The sequence below is a fragment of the Myotis brandtii genome, unplaced genomic scaffold (genome assembly GCF_000412655.1).
Source record: "Myotis brandtii unplaced genomic scaffold, ASM41265v1 scaffold281, whole genome shotgun sequence".
Lineage (NCBI taxonomy): Eukaryota > Metazoa > Chordata > Mammalia > Chiroptera > Vespertilionidae > Myotis > Myotis brandtii.
The window spans coordinates 666,794-682,364 of NW_005360721.1; the positions used below are offsets into that span (position 1 = coordinate 666,794).

The following is a 15,571-nucleotide window of genomic DNA, read 5'->3' on the forward strand; positions in this document are numbered from 1 at the left end:
TCGCCCATACGTATGCAAATTAACCGCCATCTTTGTTGGTGGTTAATTTGCATATCTCGCTGATTAGCCAATGGGAGGCGTAGCGAAGGTATGGTCAATTACCATGTTTGTAGGAGCTCCAGTGGCGCAATTGGTTAGCGCGTGGTACTTATACAATTACCATGTTTGTCTATTATTAGATAGGATACCAGAATCCCAGCCTGCGAAATCGCGTGGCCCCGCCCACCCGCGCCAGTGTTTGGTCATTACGAGTTAGGGCCACAGGCCTTTTATGATATATAAATAGATTGTAGTAAAAACCTTGGGATAATTAAGCTAGAACTACAAACCTTTGCAGGCTGCCATCTGCTATGGTTCACCTTTGAAATTTATGCAAATGAACCAAAGGAACCGCTACCAAACACTTTTCAACAGAGCAGGTGCTGCTCTCTATCACACCCCACTCAGCTCCTGGTGCATTCGCCTGCGGGACTTGCTACTCATAGCTAAACAGGAGAAGACTGACAACGTAGTGCTGCCTAGCAATAAAACGGAATTGAAATTTTCTGCCACGTTTCTGATGACAAAAGTACCTAGAAGCCTTCCCACCATAAAAGTTACTAAATACACTTCTGATGCTTAAAGAGTTGCTCTCTGGGAAACTGACTATTCAGAATAACTCATTTCCTGCCTTTTTCAAGTAATTAGGATTTAGAGGTTCAGAACCATATGCTCACTGAGTAGAAGTTTTAAGCCACCCAACTTGGTTCTCAGGAAGGAGCAATCTGCAGACAGTGAAGGCCAGAAAATGCGCCTGCACCCCAGGTCTTCAAGTGAGGCAAGCGGCTGGGAGGGCAGGGAAAGCCCCCCGCCAAGGCTCTGCCAAGGGTGCACTGGCCCCATGCCTCGTGCACCCCAAGCCCGAGGACAAGCCACACACCAGCTCCAGTCTCCTCGCCTCCCACAGCAAGCGGGCACAGCAGAACCCTTTGGTGCTGGTCAAAGGGTAGACTCTGCAAAGAGAATGTCTACAATTCCATACGTAGGGGGAAAACTAAACAAAATTTCATTAATAAAAAGGCCAAACTCCCTAAATCTGCTCTGTCCATTTCAGAAGCCACTTGAAGACGTCTACACTCTCTTGTTTTATCTGCTGAGACAAACTCCACTGGCAGAGGCACACTTCCCAGCCAGGCTTCTCCCAGTTCCAGCAGAGCAGTAAGGAGAACAGTGCTAGAAACACCTTAAGAAACCAGTCCTTCACCCTCACAGCTTTATTCCTTCAGTGTTGTTTGGAGTGGTGGAGGAAATGGGGGGGAGGTTTATCCCTGGAAGAAAGCAGTGACTAGGTCTGGGTGGGAAGGTGGAGCAGAATGAAGGGTAGGATCCCCAGAGCTCGAGGGGCAGCCCACCGCACGGGCAGGGAACAGACACCACATTGACTGAAAGGCCTGCTGCTGTGGAGAGTGGGGGCTCAATAAACACTGGCTCCCCTGGAAGAAATGGGCCTGGTGAGCCATCTCCGGCTCGGTGGGCTTCTGATGGAACTTCCCCAGGGCAAGCAGAATGTGGGGAGGAGGAAGAGGATGTAGGAACAAAGAACTGGGCTCCTGGGCCAGCATCCTGGTGGAAACCCCCCAGGCGTCTGCCTCCGCTAGACGGGAGGTGAAGGCAGCTAGAAAGGCTCAGCCCAGTTTTTGTAATGGCCCCATGGGTGAAGCAAGACCCAGGCAACGTATGAGGAAACAGGGGACCCCACAGTACCAGCCAGTGAGGACCCGGAGCGGGGACTGGACAACTAGGCTGTGTGCGCTGCCCTAGGTGTGCCTGGACAATGGACGCCCCCCTCTCAGGAGTGCATTGAAGACTCATTTTCACCATGCTTCTGTCTCCTCAGAGTCCGTCATTTGAATTCGGACAAGTGAGCTATTTCTCACATCCACAGATGACCCACCCCATGCTCCTGCGAGAGCTGTTCATGTCACCCTGTTAGGAACACTGCTGACCCGTGCAGCCTCTCAGAGCAGCACACACGTGTTAGAAGCATGTGACCTTACAACCCTAAAAAGAAAGGCCGCCTCCCTTTACAACTGTCCCCAATACACCCCACACTGCGCGACACAGAGCCTCGCACGCATGCCTGAGGCACCTGTGAACCTGAAGTCTGCCTCGCTCTAGTCTCACCAGCCCTTCAGGCAGAAAACTTGAGGCCAAGAATTGCATGCAAACAAATTTCTATTTTTAAGAATCTTAAATTAAAAAGGGAGGGTGTGTGCTGGGCTGAATGAAAGCCTCTTCTTGGTTCCCCTGAGATTTAAAATTTAGAGAGAGAAATGGGTCTGTTATTCGGGCTTCTCACTCCCCCACTAGTGATGGGAGCTGCTGCTCACCACGCCATACGCAGAGGTGGTGGTAATTCACGTCCTTTCAGCCATTTCAGAAAACACATGAGAGTAATGTCTGTTGTCCTGAGCAGTCCATCCGCGCCCCCTTTCACCTGCCTCACCGTGCATGTCCCACCATCAGTCAAACCTTCACGAGGAAACCCTTGCAGGAAGAATGAGCAAGGCCTCTGAGCAAAACCAGCTGATAAAAAGACAAGGGGGCCAGAAGAGGTGGGGAAGGAGGTTGCATGGCCCTAGTTCCCACTCAGTGTATTCAGCCAAAGTTAGTACAGACTCACACATCCTCAACACCCCAAAGGGAGTGAGAAGACGGACAGAGCGAGAGAGAAGAAAGCAAAGGGAGGGGAGGCAGGCAGCATGGTGGGAGCCAAAGCCCAGGACAGCCTTCCGGAGAACAGCACCAGCCCAGAGATCCCTGAAGAGAACTGTCGGCGTCCAGTCCACAGCCTCCACGCTCTACCCCACTGGGCAAGGTCAGAAGCTGTCGGCACCTGCCTGGGAGGCCTCCCAACAAAATCCCAGCTGCCCGGAAGTTAGGGCTCAGATTCACTGGGGAGGGCACTTTCCCTCCGAGTCAGGCTGAACCCAACCCAAGAGCGCAGGACTTGGACGGTCCTTTACAATCGATGGCAAGACTCACTGGGGCCCACTGCGCGCATTAGGGACACTTACTGAGTGTCTAACCCAGGGCAAACACTGGGCATGTGCTACTTTATTTAAGCCTCACAACTCTATTAGTTACTACTATTGGCCCCATTTTTCAACTAAGGATGTTGAGATACAGAAAAATAACTTTCCCTGTGGCCCATGGCTAATAAATGCTAGAAGAGGCAGCTGGCCCCAGAGCCTGCACTTTCAACCACTATGCTTGCAATTCTCAAAACCTTTGGCCTCAGGGTCTCTTTATACTCATAAAAATTAAAAACTCCAAACAGTTTTTGTTCAGATGGGTTGTATCAATATTTACCACATGAGAAATTAAAACTGAGTTCTTAAAGGGGGAGAAGAGGGAGAGGAACAGTAAATCTCCTTTGATCTAACTTAGAGAATGGGCAAGGAATCCCTCATTAACATAGTCTGTGACATGCTCACAGGAAAAAAGCTCATTCCCTTCACTTCCCCATGTAAAATAAAGGGGAGCCAAAACTGCAGAGGTGTTAATAAAATGGTGTGAGGAGTCCACCAGCACACAAAGTTGTGCTGGAGTCCCAGAGCCTTCATTTTACCTCTCTCTGGCCTTAGGTGAGATGAGTAACCTCTACAGGCCGCCGTCTCGCGCCTGTAGCTTTAGGAATAACAACTAAACTAGGGAGGGAGGGGGGGGGGGGGGGGGGGGGGGTATTTGCACGGTGAAGTCTCAGCAGGGTGTCTGGCACATCAACACCCAAATGCTGCCGGGACTCCCTGCTCCTGGGACTGGCCACACAGCAGGAGAGCAGACTGAGGAGAGCGCTGTCTGCGTCCACAGGCTCAGCCAAGCTTCTGCACAGCCCTGCTTCCTTCCCTTCCTCTAAAAATAAGGCTCTTCTCAGAGTGAGGAAGGGCAGGGCTGTGCTTGTGCTGACAGTGCAAGCAAGACCTGTCTTCACATGTTTATTTCCCATGTCAATGTCTAATTCCTCTCTGTCTTCACAGCAAACCTGACAAGAGGTCAGAAAGCACCATCAAGTCTTCACTCAGCTGGAGACAGCAAGTGATTTTGGTGCTACAATTTACACAATGAACTAGTCCAGTGATGGCGAACCTTTTGAGCTTGGCGTGTCAGCATTTTGAAAAACCCTAACTTAACTCTGGTGCCGTGTTACATATAGAAATTTTTTGATATTTGCAACCATAGTAAAACAAAGACTTATATTTTTGATATTTATTTTATATATTTAAATGCCATTTAACAAAGAAAAATCAACCAAAAAAATGAGTTCGCGTGTCACCTCTGACACTCATGTCATAGGTTCGCCATCACTGAACTAGTCACAAGACAATCAAGTAAGCTTCAGATTATGATGGCTGGGGGAATCAATCCAGGTACTTCCGTGGGCAAATGGCCCACGGAAGGCTCCACAGTCTTATCCACTGTCCTAGGACACGCAAGTTCTGCCTCCAGGGGTCTCGGTCCACATACCCACAAGTTTCAACAACAAACAACAGCTCCTCCACCTCTTGCCCTGGGTGTAAAATAATGAGTGGCCTCCCCTGTAGCACAGGAAGGGCCAGAGTCTCAGACATGAGGGGGAGGGGGAGGGGAAGGGAGAGAAAGGGAGGGGAGAGGGTAACTACCCTGCTGACATTTATACATTAAGACAGAAGCCGCCCTGGCCGGTTTGGCTCAGTGGTCAGAGTGTCAGCAGCCCGTGGACACAAGGGTCTCGAGTTTGATTCCCAGTCAAGGGCACATACTCAGTTGCAGGTTCCCCAGCCCCAGTCGGGGTGAGTGTAGGAGGCAACCTCTCACACATTGATGTTTCTCTCTCTCCCCCTCCTCCCTCCCTTCCACTCCCTAGAAATCAATGGAAAAAATATCCTCAGAGGAGGATTAAAAAAAAAAAAAAGAGGCAGAAGCCACCCTGGGAGTCCCAAGGCTGGTCCCCCAACTCAGTTCCCCGATACAGCGCTGCCGGAGCTGAAGGCTCCAGTAGGTGGCCCCCCAAGAGCCGGTTACCAACTCAAGACCATCTGAGTTCAGTGCTGGGGTTATTTACAGTCCCTGGAAATTCTACCTGCCATTATGTAAAGAAACAAGTTTTCAGCATCAGGTTTATTTATTTTAACCTTTTTTCAGTCCACAAAGTTTTAAGCAAAGTAAATCTATATAATAAGCCCTAGCTCGATTAGGCACAGAGAACGCAGACTGAGAAAGCAGCTGGCACCTCCAGGGAACTTAAGTCACAACCACTGAGAAGCCGGAGCACAGCGTACCAGCTCCTGCAGAACTGCCCTCTGCTTTCGTAGTTTTTAAGTTGCACTGAATTATTATAAAAGTAATACAGCCAAGCAACCTTTACAATCAAATGAGATTTAAGGGAGAAAACACTGTAGGACTCCTAGCCATGAAGAAGAAAACTGTTTTCATTTATATCCTACATAAAATGTCCTCAACGCTTTTCTCCTGCAGGGTCATCCAAGTGGTAACGGAAGGCAACGGAAACCTGCCTTCCCCAACAACAGAGCTGAGCACTGCGGGTCCCAGGGGCCACCCACTGGCCCAGACAGCGGAGGGGATGCCCACAAAGATCTCCATCCCTCACTGGCCTTTTTAGATGTTTAGAAAGCACTGCCAGCCCATGTGATGTGCGTTTATTTACTGAACATCAACTGTGTGGAGGAAGGCAAGTGCCTGTGCTGGTGCCAGCTTTATTTTAGCAGTCAGTCAACTGCAGAGCCACGGGGGCCTGTCACAGGGCTGTCAGGAGGCCTCACCTCTTACCCTGCCCCCAGGCCCTGCACCACCTAGGCCAGGGGTGGGCAAACTTTTTGACCCGAGGGCCACAATGGGTTCTTAAACTGGACCGGAGGGCCGGAACAAAAGCATGGATGGAGTGTTTGTGTGAACTAATATAAATTCAAAGTAAACATCATTACATAAAAGGGTACGGTCTTTTTTTTTTTTAGTTTTATTCATTTCAAACGGGCCGGATCCGGCCCGCGGGCCGTAGTTTGCCCACGGCTGACCTAGGCCCAGACTCTGCCAGCAGCCCCACACCACCATAGGCCCAGACTCTGCCCGCAGCCCCACACCACCATAGGCCCAGACTCTGCCCGCAGCCCCGGACCACCGTAGGCCCAGACTCTGCCCGCCAGGCCAGGCCCCGCACCACCGTAAGGCACAGATTCTGACCCCCAGGAACTAGGGTAGAACAGGAGACAACCATGATAAAGAAGCAAAATGCCCTATCAGAGGGACCAGGAAACATGACGGCCAGCAGCCACCACACTGACACATGTCACCCTAGGACCAAGACCTTATTTAACCTCACAAAGATTCTCTCTTGACCAAACTCTAGCCAGGCTCCTCCGAGCCCTCTCCTCAACTGGGCCTTAACCTCAAACGAGATTGAAGACTTGAGCAAATACACATACAGCTTCCATGCGGCTCGAGGCCGCATCCCTAGGATGGCCCTAGCCCCCATTCAAGCACCCACCTCAGAAAACTCAAGCTGGCAAAAGAACTGATCGCCCCAGCCAATGCCTGAAGACAGGCCTGTCTCCCAGGCTCAGTGGCAGGCCAGGAGCCCAACCCCAGCAGTGCTGGCCAGCACACCCAGCTGGTCTCACATGGCCCCATCGCTGGCCCAACTCCAGAGCCCCTCCTCCCCACTCCTCATGCCCCCTGTCACCTCTACGAGCTGAGGTTGAGTCCAGTTTATGCTGGGCTCTTCCATATTACAGCAGCTATTACAGATTCACATCTGTCCTTACCACGTTAGTGTCCGCTGTGTTTGTCTGAGAACCCTCACCATCCCGCCACGGACAAGCCCTACTGCAACTAGCCCCCGCCTGCAGCTGAAAAAATGGGTTCCTAGGGTCACCACCTACTCGATGGCAGCCCAGGCAGACAGTGATCTTTCCACCCCTAAATGCTTCCTTTAAACTACATGGGCCTTGGGGAACCCAGACAGCAAGGCGGAGTGACAGGGGCAGAGCGGGAAGGGAGGTCATGAGCTGCTGCACGCAAGACAGCCCCTGAGCCTAGTCCCAAGGGCACTCCCAAAGCAACGAGAACAGGTCGAGGATGGACAGGTTCAAGGTGTCCAGGAAAAAATCACTGAACCCAACAGCCGTCTGCAGATCATTATCCTATTTCTTCCACACCACAAACCTCCAGCACCAAATCACCTCCCAGAGGCAACAACTATCAATCCTGTTCAACCGAAACTGGCTTCCATTGCCTTGAATAAAAGGCACCCAACTACTTCTCGTAGCCTGCATGTCAGTCACCCAGGACTGACGGAGGCATGTCTTTCCCAAAGCCCTGCACCTAACGTGCTGGCATCCCTCCGGTTGCCCCTGGTGTTCAGTAAAAGTCTGTTTCTTCTCATTTCTGTCATTCAGAGGATTGAGAGGATCCGGGTCTATGTAGATACAGTGGGGCCTTGACTTACGAGTTTAATTCGTTCCGTGACGGAGCTCGTAACTCAAATTACTCGTATGTCAAATCAATTTTCACCATTACAATGACACGTGATGCTGGGCTGATGTTGTGGCGTTCACTGTGACGTTCGCTGCGCCAACTAGCGGTGGGGTATCTGAAGCTGGCTCGTAACCCGAATTTTAGCTCGCAACTCAAAGCAAAAAATCGGCCGAGAGACGGCTCGTATCTCGAAAAACTCGTTAGTCGGGACACTCGTAAGTCAAGGCCCCACTGTACTCCTTAGTGTTTGAAGTTTCCCAGTCTTTACCTAGAAATGTATTTTAGTGACTTTAGAGAAGAAAAAGTAAAAAGGCTCTTCCTCCATTGGGGGGGGGGGGCGGTCACTTTCCAGCCGACCTTGCCTGGTGGTGAGCTGGCAGCAGAAGGAGCGCTGCACCTCCCAGCTGTGTGACGCTGCCATAGGGGCCACCTCCCTGCATTTCCTGTCTCCAGAGTTGACACAGAGCAGGGGACCAACAATGTTAACTCAGGACACTCCTTTCCATTACAATTTGTTATTGGCAAGCGTTGAAGTGCGGAGAAGGTTAAAGGAGATGGAAATCTAAATGAAGGAGCAAGGAAGGAGGGGAGAGTGGAGAGGAAAGGTGTAATATGGGCCTGAATGACAGTGAGTAATCAGAAAAGGACAGCTTTTTCCTTTGCAAACTTTATTTCATCTGAGTCACCTGTTCCAGACACAAGCTCTGGGCCATGAGCAATTGAAAAGGAGTGGAGAGAAGAAAGGAAAGGAAACGCCCGTCATCTGGGAGGCATGCGTCCTGCTGAATGAAGCACTGAGCAGCCCGCCTCCAGACCACGCACGCCGGGCCTGTCTGCACCCGTTACCCTGCTGAGCGTTTCCCAACCTCACTCTCCAATCCAGAGACAACAATCAGTAACAGGGGAACACATTACATAAGGCCTCAGTGGCTTAAGTAATTGAAGCAATAATGTACATTCCTAAATTCTTTGGGACCATGTAGCTAATTTAATTTGATCCAAGAATTAGAAAGAGGGCGCAGCCCTCATTACTCAAATAAGGGGGCAGCTTATTATTCTACAGTGAGCCTACAGCCCTGGCCCCACCTTCGCATCTCCCAGAAACTGCCCCATTCACAATCTGACCAACACCGCCCCGCCCCCCCGAGAAAACGCTCTGAAGGTCAGAATAGCAGGTCTTCCAGGTGACACATAATTTCACAAGATCCCACTTTATTGGGAGGTTTATCGTCTGTGCTTCACGGATTTGTCATAATGACTAACCTTTCATAATCAAATTCCACATTGCACAACAGCCCCTTTCCCTGTGTGTGGACAGCAAGCAGGGAACATCTGCCAAATAGTAAAAATGAGCTGTCAAAGGAGGAAAAGGAAGAAAATGTGGAAGTGGGGGAGGGGGGAAAGGAGAGAGAGAAAGAGAGGGATTAACTTTTCTGATAGCAGAGCTTCCTCTATTGGTTTGGATGGAAACCTTTCTAAGCGTTGAGCCTTCCTTAAGCCCACACCCACCAGGTGCCCCTGACGTCCCAGCTGGCACCCATGCAGAGTTCAGGAGCACTAGCCCCGCTGCCCTCACAGAGCTCCCGTCAGGCCCGGTCAACAGCCACTACAGGAAAATGGAGAGTGGGATGAAATTAGAAAGGGGTACTAGGGGACACCCTGCAAAGGTATCTGGTATAGGACGATCTGAAAAAATACTCAATATAACTTTTCTTAATACTTGAGGGTCAGCAACAGAATGAGTTACTATAACGCACTAGATAGAGCTGAATTCAAAAGACACACGGACAGATCACTTCTCAGCCTTCGGCTGAGATTAAGTACAAATACCTAAGGACCGGTGATGTGTCCGGTGTAATGACAAGCAAGGGGACACCCAGTGGTGATCCCTCTCCAACACTAACCAGTCCGAGATGATACAAGCTGTGAAACGCAGCTGAGTCACGTGCTCTGACAGTGAGAGACCGTGCTCCAAGTCCTGGACTGGTGACCAGGAGCCAGCTGGGACGGCAGGGAGACCAGCAGAAGTCTCGGGTGCCTGGCAAGCAAGAACAGGACCAGAGGCAGGGGCTGACAGGTGGCCAGTGAGTGGCAGCATGAAGATGAAGGGGGACGATGGTACCTGGCCGGGGGCTGGGCCAGCCTGGGCCTGGCGTCCGACTGTGGCCTGCATCCTAGGAGCAGCAATCACTGAAGGGAGCATGGTCAAGGTGTTCTGAACAGACCCCAACAGCTGAGCTGTAGGGACAGACTGGACTTGGAGGCCAGCCAGGATGCAGGCGTGGCAGGACGAGAAACGAGTGGGAAGGAATTCTGACAGTAGCAGCAGCTCTAGAATTTTTAGCTTTGAAAGTATTTACAGCAACTTGTTTTGGGTGGAATACACCTGGAAAGTGTAAGGACATTGGTACAGAAGGTGGGGAACGTGGATTTCTTCTGTGCAGCAAAAGGGCCACTCATCCCCAGAGCGTCTCAGCAGCCAGTGCAAGCGGCCCCGAGACGTCCCCATCACTGTCATAGTAGGACCTGCCACCAGAGCTCACCCGTCGTCCTCACGCAACTCTCACACTGATGCACTTCCACCTACAGCGTTCCCCCCGGCCCAAGAGGACATGTCCCAAGACTCCCAGTGGAAGCCTGAAACCAAGGATAGTGCCAAGCCCTATATAGTCTATGTTTTGTCCTATACGTACATACCTATGATAAAGTTTAATTTGTAAATTAAGCACAGTAAGACAGTACAATAACATTCAGGTGACCCCTGCACAACACGGTTTGAAACCCGTGGGTCCACTTATACATGGGTGTCTTCCGATCAATAAGCAGTTGGCCCTCCGTATCCCCGGGTTTCCCATCACAGATTCCACCCACAGCAGACTGAAAACTGCTTCAGCCCACGTTTGGGACCCCGTGGATGCGGAGGGCTGACTCATGCAGTGCTGCACATGCCACTCGGATTTGAGCATCCCAGGATTTGGGATGCCGCTCAGGGCAGCGTGCCTGGGACTGATCCCCAGCGCCTACCGAGGGATGACTGTAGTTAAGTTTGGGGGTTGTCAAAAGTTTAGAGATTTTTGACAGGTGGAGTGGGGAGGGTCACTCGTCACAGGGGATCCCTTGAGTCTTCATCGAGGCTCGATGCTTCCTGGCGCAACACGTTTTCTGTTCCCACAAATGTGATGCCTTTTCATCTCTTACACACACTTCTGTACACACTGGGACTGTAACTTTTGCAGTTTGAGGTGTGACAACGAACCTAGCACGAATTTCTTTTTCCTTCTTCACAACTTCAGGGATAAAGGATTGGCTCTTACATAGATCTTAGGAACCTCGGCATGGGATTTTTTCCCTTTCCTTATGAAGTTGAGAACTTTCACTTCAAGGAAGCTCTACACAGCTTCTCTTTGGCATGTCCACCTTGTCCGCATCACTCCTCTTGAACTCGGGGCCACTATTTAGTAAAATAAGAGTTACCGGAACACATCCATGCGACACCTCGACAGCCGACCTGCTGAGGAAGGCAGGGAATGCACACAGTGTCGACATGCTGGACAGAGGTGACTCTTGTCCTGGTGGGATGGGGCGGAGGGCGTGGACCTTATCACACTACTCAGAATCGTGAAAAAGTTAAAACTCATGAACTGTTTGCTTCTGGAATTTTCCATTAAATATTCTTAGACCATAGTTGACCACAGGTAAGGGGGACCTGTACCTCCATTTCTATACTCCTTTTCTGACTCCTACTCCAACAGCATCCAAACTGGTCTCCCTGCCTTCAGTCGGACTCTGCCCCATGGCACCTCCCCACTGCGGCTGGGGAGGTCTCCCAGTGCAAACCTGTCTCTTTCTCCTGCTTCAAACCCCTCATCTTGCTGCTTCAGGACAAAGCACGGATCCCTTGGCCTAGAGCAGTGATGGTGAACCTATGACACGCGTGTCAGAGGTGACACACGAACTCATTTTTTTGGTTGATTTTTCTTTGTTAAATGGCATTTAAATATATAAAAAAATATCAAAAATATAAGTCTTTGTTTTACTATGGTTGCAAATATCAAAAAATTTCTATATGTGACACGGCACCAGAGTTAAGTTAGGGTTTTTCAAAATGCTGACACGCCGAGCTCAAAAGGTTCGCCATCACTGTCCTAGAGCACAGCGTCTCTTGTGGGCCAGCTGGCCCTGCTTGCCTTTTTGTCTTGGCCTTGCCCTACCCCAACAAATGACTGAGAAGTGATCTAGGGTATTCTGGGAAGTGTGTACTCCAAACCTACAGACTTCCCATTTGGCCTCAGCAGAAAATTTAGGACAAAGCTAAAGCAGGTGGTGCCCAGCTGGTGCCTGGCCAGGCCGTTCAGGAAGCCTCTCACTGCCCACCTTTGCCCCTGCCAACGACCACCTGCCTGGTAAAGAAGTGAAGATAAACAAGGCTAGACCACAGAGGCGGACTCGCTCACCTGCAGCACTCCGTGCTGAGAGGCTGTATCTGCGGAACTCAGGCCATGCTCTCGAGAGCCTTCTCCTCAGCCACCAGGCCTCAGTTCCAGCTCCAGCCAGACCACCGTGTGGGGGAGCACGCTGGCCCTGGGAACCACACCGGGAGGCACAAAAGAAAGATGCATCAGCCACAGAAGGCAGGCCAGCTCTCAGAGCAGCGCCAGGGCCTGGAGCTCACCAGTGTGCGCCTGGGGGAGTGGGTGGCAACTGTGCACTGTCCATCTCGCAAACCCATGAGGGTTGACCTGGTACAGTTACAGGTACAAAAACATGGAAATGGAAAAAAGATATATAAGTAAATTTGGCTTGCTATCTATCTATACTAATAAAAGGGTAATATGCTAATTAGACTGGGAGACCTTCCGGACGTCCTTCTGGACAAAGCCATGGTGGCGGGGCCGAGGCAGAGGCAGTTAGGGATGATCAGGCCGGCAGGGGAGGGCAGTTGGGGGTGATCAGGTTGGCAGGGGGTTGGGGGGCAGTTGGGGGCAATCAGTCTGGCAGAGGAAGGCAGTTAGGGGTGAACAGGCCGAAAGGGGGGGCAATTGGGGTTGATCAGGCCAGCAGGCAGAGTGGTTAGGGGCAATCAGGCAGGTAGGTAGGTGAGCAATTAGGAGCCAGCAGTCCCGGATTGCAAGAGGGATGTCCCAGATTGGAGAGCGTGCAGACCAAGCTGAGGGACAGCACCCCCCTGCATGAATTTCGTGCACCGGGCCACCAGTCTACACTAATAAAAGAGAAACATGCAAATTGACCGTCCCTCCACTATGCCCACCAGCCAATCAGAGCAATATGCAAATTAACCCAACAAAGATGGTGGTTAATTTGCATACACGGGCGCGGAGCGAAGACCGAAGACTGAAGACAGCGTAGAAGGAAGCCAATCACTGCAGAGGGAGTGAAGCGGCAGAGATGGGAACGGAGCCGAGGCAGCGAGATGGGAGCAGAGATGAGGCAGCAGAGACGGGAGGGAGCGAGGCGGCAGACACGGGAGGAAGCAAAGCGGTAGAAACGGGAGGAAGGGAGGCGGCGGAGACGGGAGGGAGCCAAGGTGGCGGAGAAGGGAGCGAAGCCTGCCTCGGCGGCTTCGCTCCCTTCTCTGCTTTGCTCCAGCCTCAGAAAGCCCTATTCTTCCAGGAATCTTCCTGCAACGGGCCTCTAGTATCTACACTAATAAAAGAGAAACATGGTAATTGGCGTACGACCGCTACCCTTTTCATTGGCTAATCAGTGAGTATATGCAAATTAACTGTCAGCCAAGATGGCGGCCGGCAGCCAGGCACTGAAGCGAGCAGGGAGGCTTGCTTGCTGCAGACTCCAACGTTCCCCGCCTCACTTGCCAGCCTCTCAGTTGCAACTCTAAGCAACTATATACTATGTTGCAAATAAGAAGCTAAACAAAACCCCAGAAAAGGGCTTCCATTCAGCCGGGCTCGGACCGCAACATTGTATCTATGTTTTCAGCAGCAAGGCCTCAAAGCTAAAACTGGCCCAGAAAAAAAAAAAAAAAAGAGAAGAAAACAAGGAGCGGTTGGAAGCTTTAGTCACTCGCCAGCCGGAAAACAGCCCTCAGCCCCTCACCCAGACTGGCCAGGCACCCCAGTGGGGACCCCCACCCTGATCCAGGACACCCTTCAGGGCAAACCAGCCAGCCCCTACCCATGCACCAGGCCTCTATCCTATATAGTAAAAGGGTAATAGGCCTCCCAGCACCGGGATCAGCGGAGCAGCGAGGCTCCCGGCACCGGGATCAGCATGACAGGGGGCAGCGCCCAAACCCCCTGATCGCCCTGCGGCTCTGTGTGTGACAGGGGGCGGGGCCACAGGCCTTGCCCTACCCCAACAAATGACTGAGAAGTGATCTAGGGTATTCTGGGAAGTGTGTACTCCAAACCTACAGACTTCCCATTTGGCCTCAGCAGAAAATTTAGGACAAAGCTAAAGCAGGTGGTGCCCAGCTGGTGCCTGGCCAGGCCGTTCAGGAAGCCTCTCACTGCCCACCTTTGCCCCTGCCAACGACCACCTGCCTGGTAAAGAAGTGAAGATAAACAAGGCTAGACCACAGAGGCGGACTCGCTCACCTGCAGCACTCCGTGCTGAGAGGCTGTATCTGCGGAACTCAGGCCATGCTCTCGAGAGCCTTCTCCTCAGCCACCAGGCCTCAGTTCCAGCTCCAGCCAGACCACCGTGTGGGGGAGCACGCTGGCCCTGGGAACCACACCGGGAGGCACAAAAGAAAGATGCATCAGCCACAGAAGGCAGGCCAGCTCTCAGAGCAGCGCCAGGGCCTGGAGCTCACCAGTGTGCGCCTGGGGGAGTGGGTGGCAACTGTGCACTGTCCATCTCGCAAACCCATGAGGGTTGACCTGGTACAGTTACAGGTACAAAAACATGGAAATGGAAAAAAGATATATAAGTAAATTTGACTTGCTATCTATCTATACTAATAAAAGGGTAATATGCTAATTAGACTGGGAGACCTTCCGGACGTCCTTCTGGACAAAGCCATGGTGGCGGGGCCGAGGCAGAGGCAGTTAGGGATGATCAGGCCGGCAGGGGAGGGCAGTTGGGGGTGATCAGGTTGGCAGGGGGTTGGGGGGCAGTTGGGGGCAATCAGTCTGGCAGAGGAAGGCAGTTAGGGGTGAACAGGCCGAAAGGGGGGGCAATTGGGGTTGATCAGGCCAGCAGGCAGAGTGGTTAGGGGCAATCAGGCAGGTAGGTAGGTGAGCAATTAGGAGCCAGCAGTCCCGGATTGCAAGAGGGATGTCCCAGATTGGAGAGCGTGCAGACCAAGCTGAGGGACAGCACCCCCCTGCATGAATTTCGTGCACCGGGCCACCAGTCTACACTAATAAAAGAGAAACATGCAAATTGACCGTCCCTCCACTATGCCCACCAGCCAATCAGAGCAATATGCAAATTAACCCAACAAAGATGGTGGTTAATTTGCATACACGGGCACGGAGCGAAGACCGAAGACTGAAGACAGCGTAGAAGGAAGCCAATCACTGCAGAGGGAGTGAAGCGGCAGAGATGGGAACGGAGCCGAGGCAGCGAGATGGGAGCAGAGATGAGGCAGCAGAGACGGGAGGGAGCGAGGCGGCAGACACGGGAGGAAGCAAAGCGGTAGAAACGGGAGGAAGGGAGGCGGCGGAGACGGGAGGGAGCCAAGGTGGCGGAGAAGGGAGCGAAGCCTGCCTCGGCGGCTTCGCTCCCTTCTCTGCTTTGCTCCAGCCTCAGAAAGCCCTATTCTTCCAGGAATCTTCCTGCAACGGGCCTCTAGTATCTACACTAATAAAAGAGAAACATGGTAATTGGCGTACGACCGCTACCCTTTTCATTGGCTAATCAGTGAGTATATGCAAATTAACTGTCAGCCAAGATGGCGGCCCGCAGCCAGGCACTGAAGCAAACAGGGAGGCTTGCTTGCTTCAGTGACTGCGGACTCCAACGTTCCCCACCTAACTTGCCAGCCTCTCAGTTGCAACTCTAAGCAACTATATACTATGTTGCAAATAAGAAGCTAAACAAAACCCCAGAAAAGGGCTTCCATTCAGCCGGGCTC

General features: G+C 51.8%; 1 protein-coding gene across 2 annotated transcripts in view; it reads right to left on the minus strand.

The window, feature by feature from the left end:
• Nucleotides 1-15,571, minus strand: part of MAP4K4 (mitogen-activated protein kinase kinase kinase kinase 4) — a 187,947-nt gene that overhangs the window by 150,276 nt on the left and 22,100 nt on the right. Inside the window, exon 1 of one of the 2 annotated variants that reach the window (XM_014541881.1) lies at nt 11,967-12,020. The exons of the other annotated variant lie outside the window; for it this stretch is intronic. The gene's annotated coding sequence lies outside the window, so the exon portion shown is untranslated. Of the gene's footprint in view, nt 1-11,966; nt 12,021-15,571 lie in introns of those variants that run through there. 2 annotated transcript variants of the gene reach the window in all.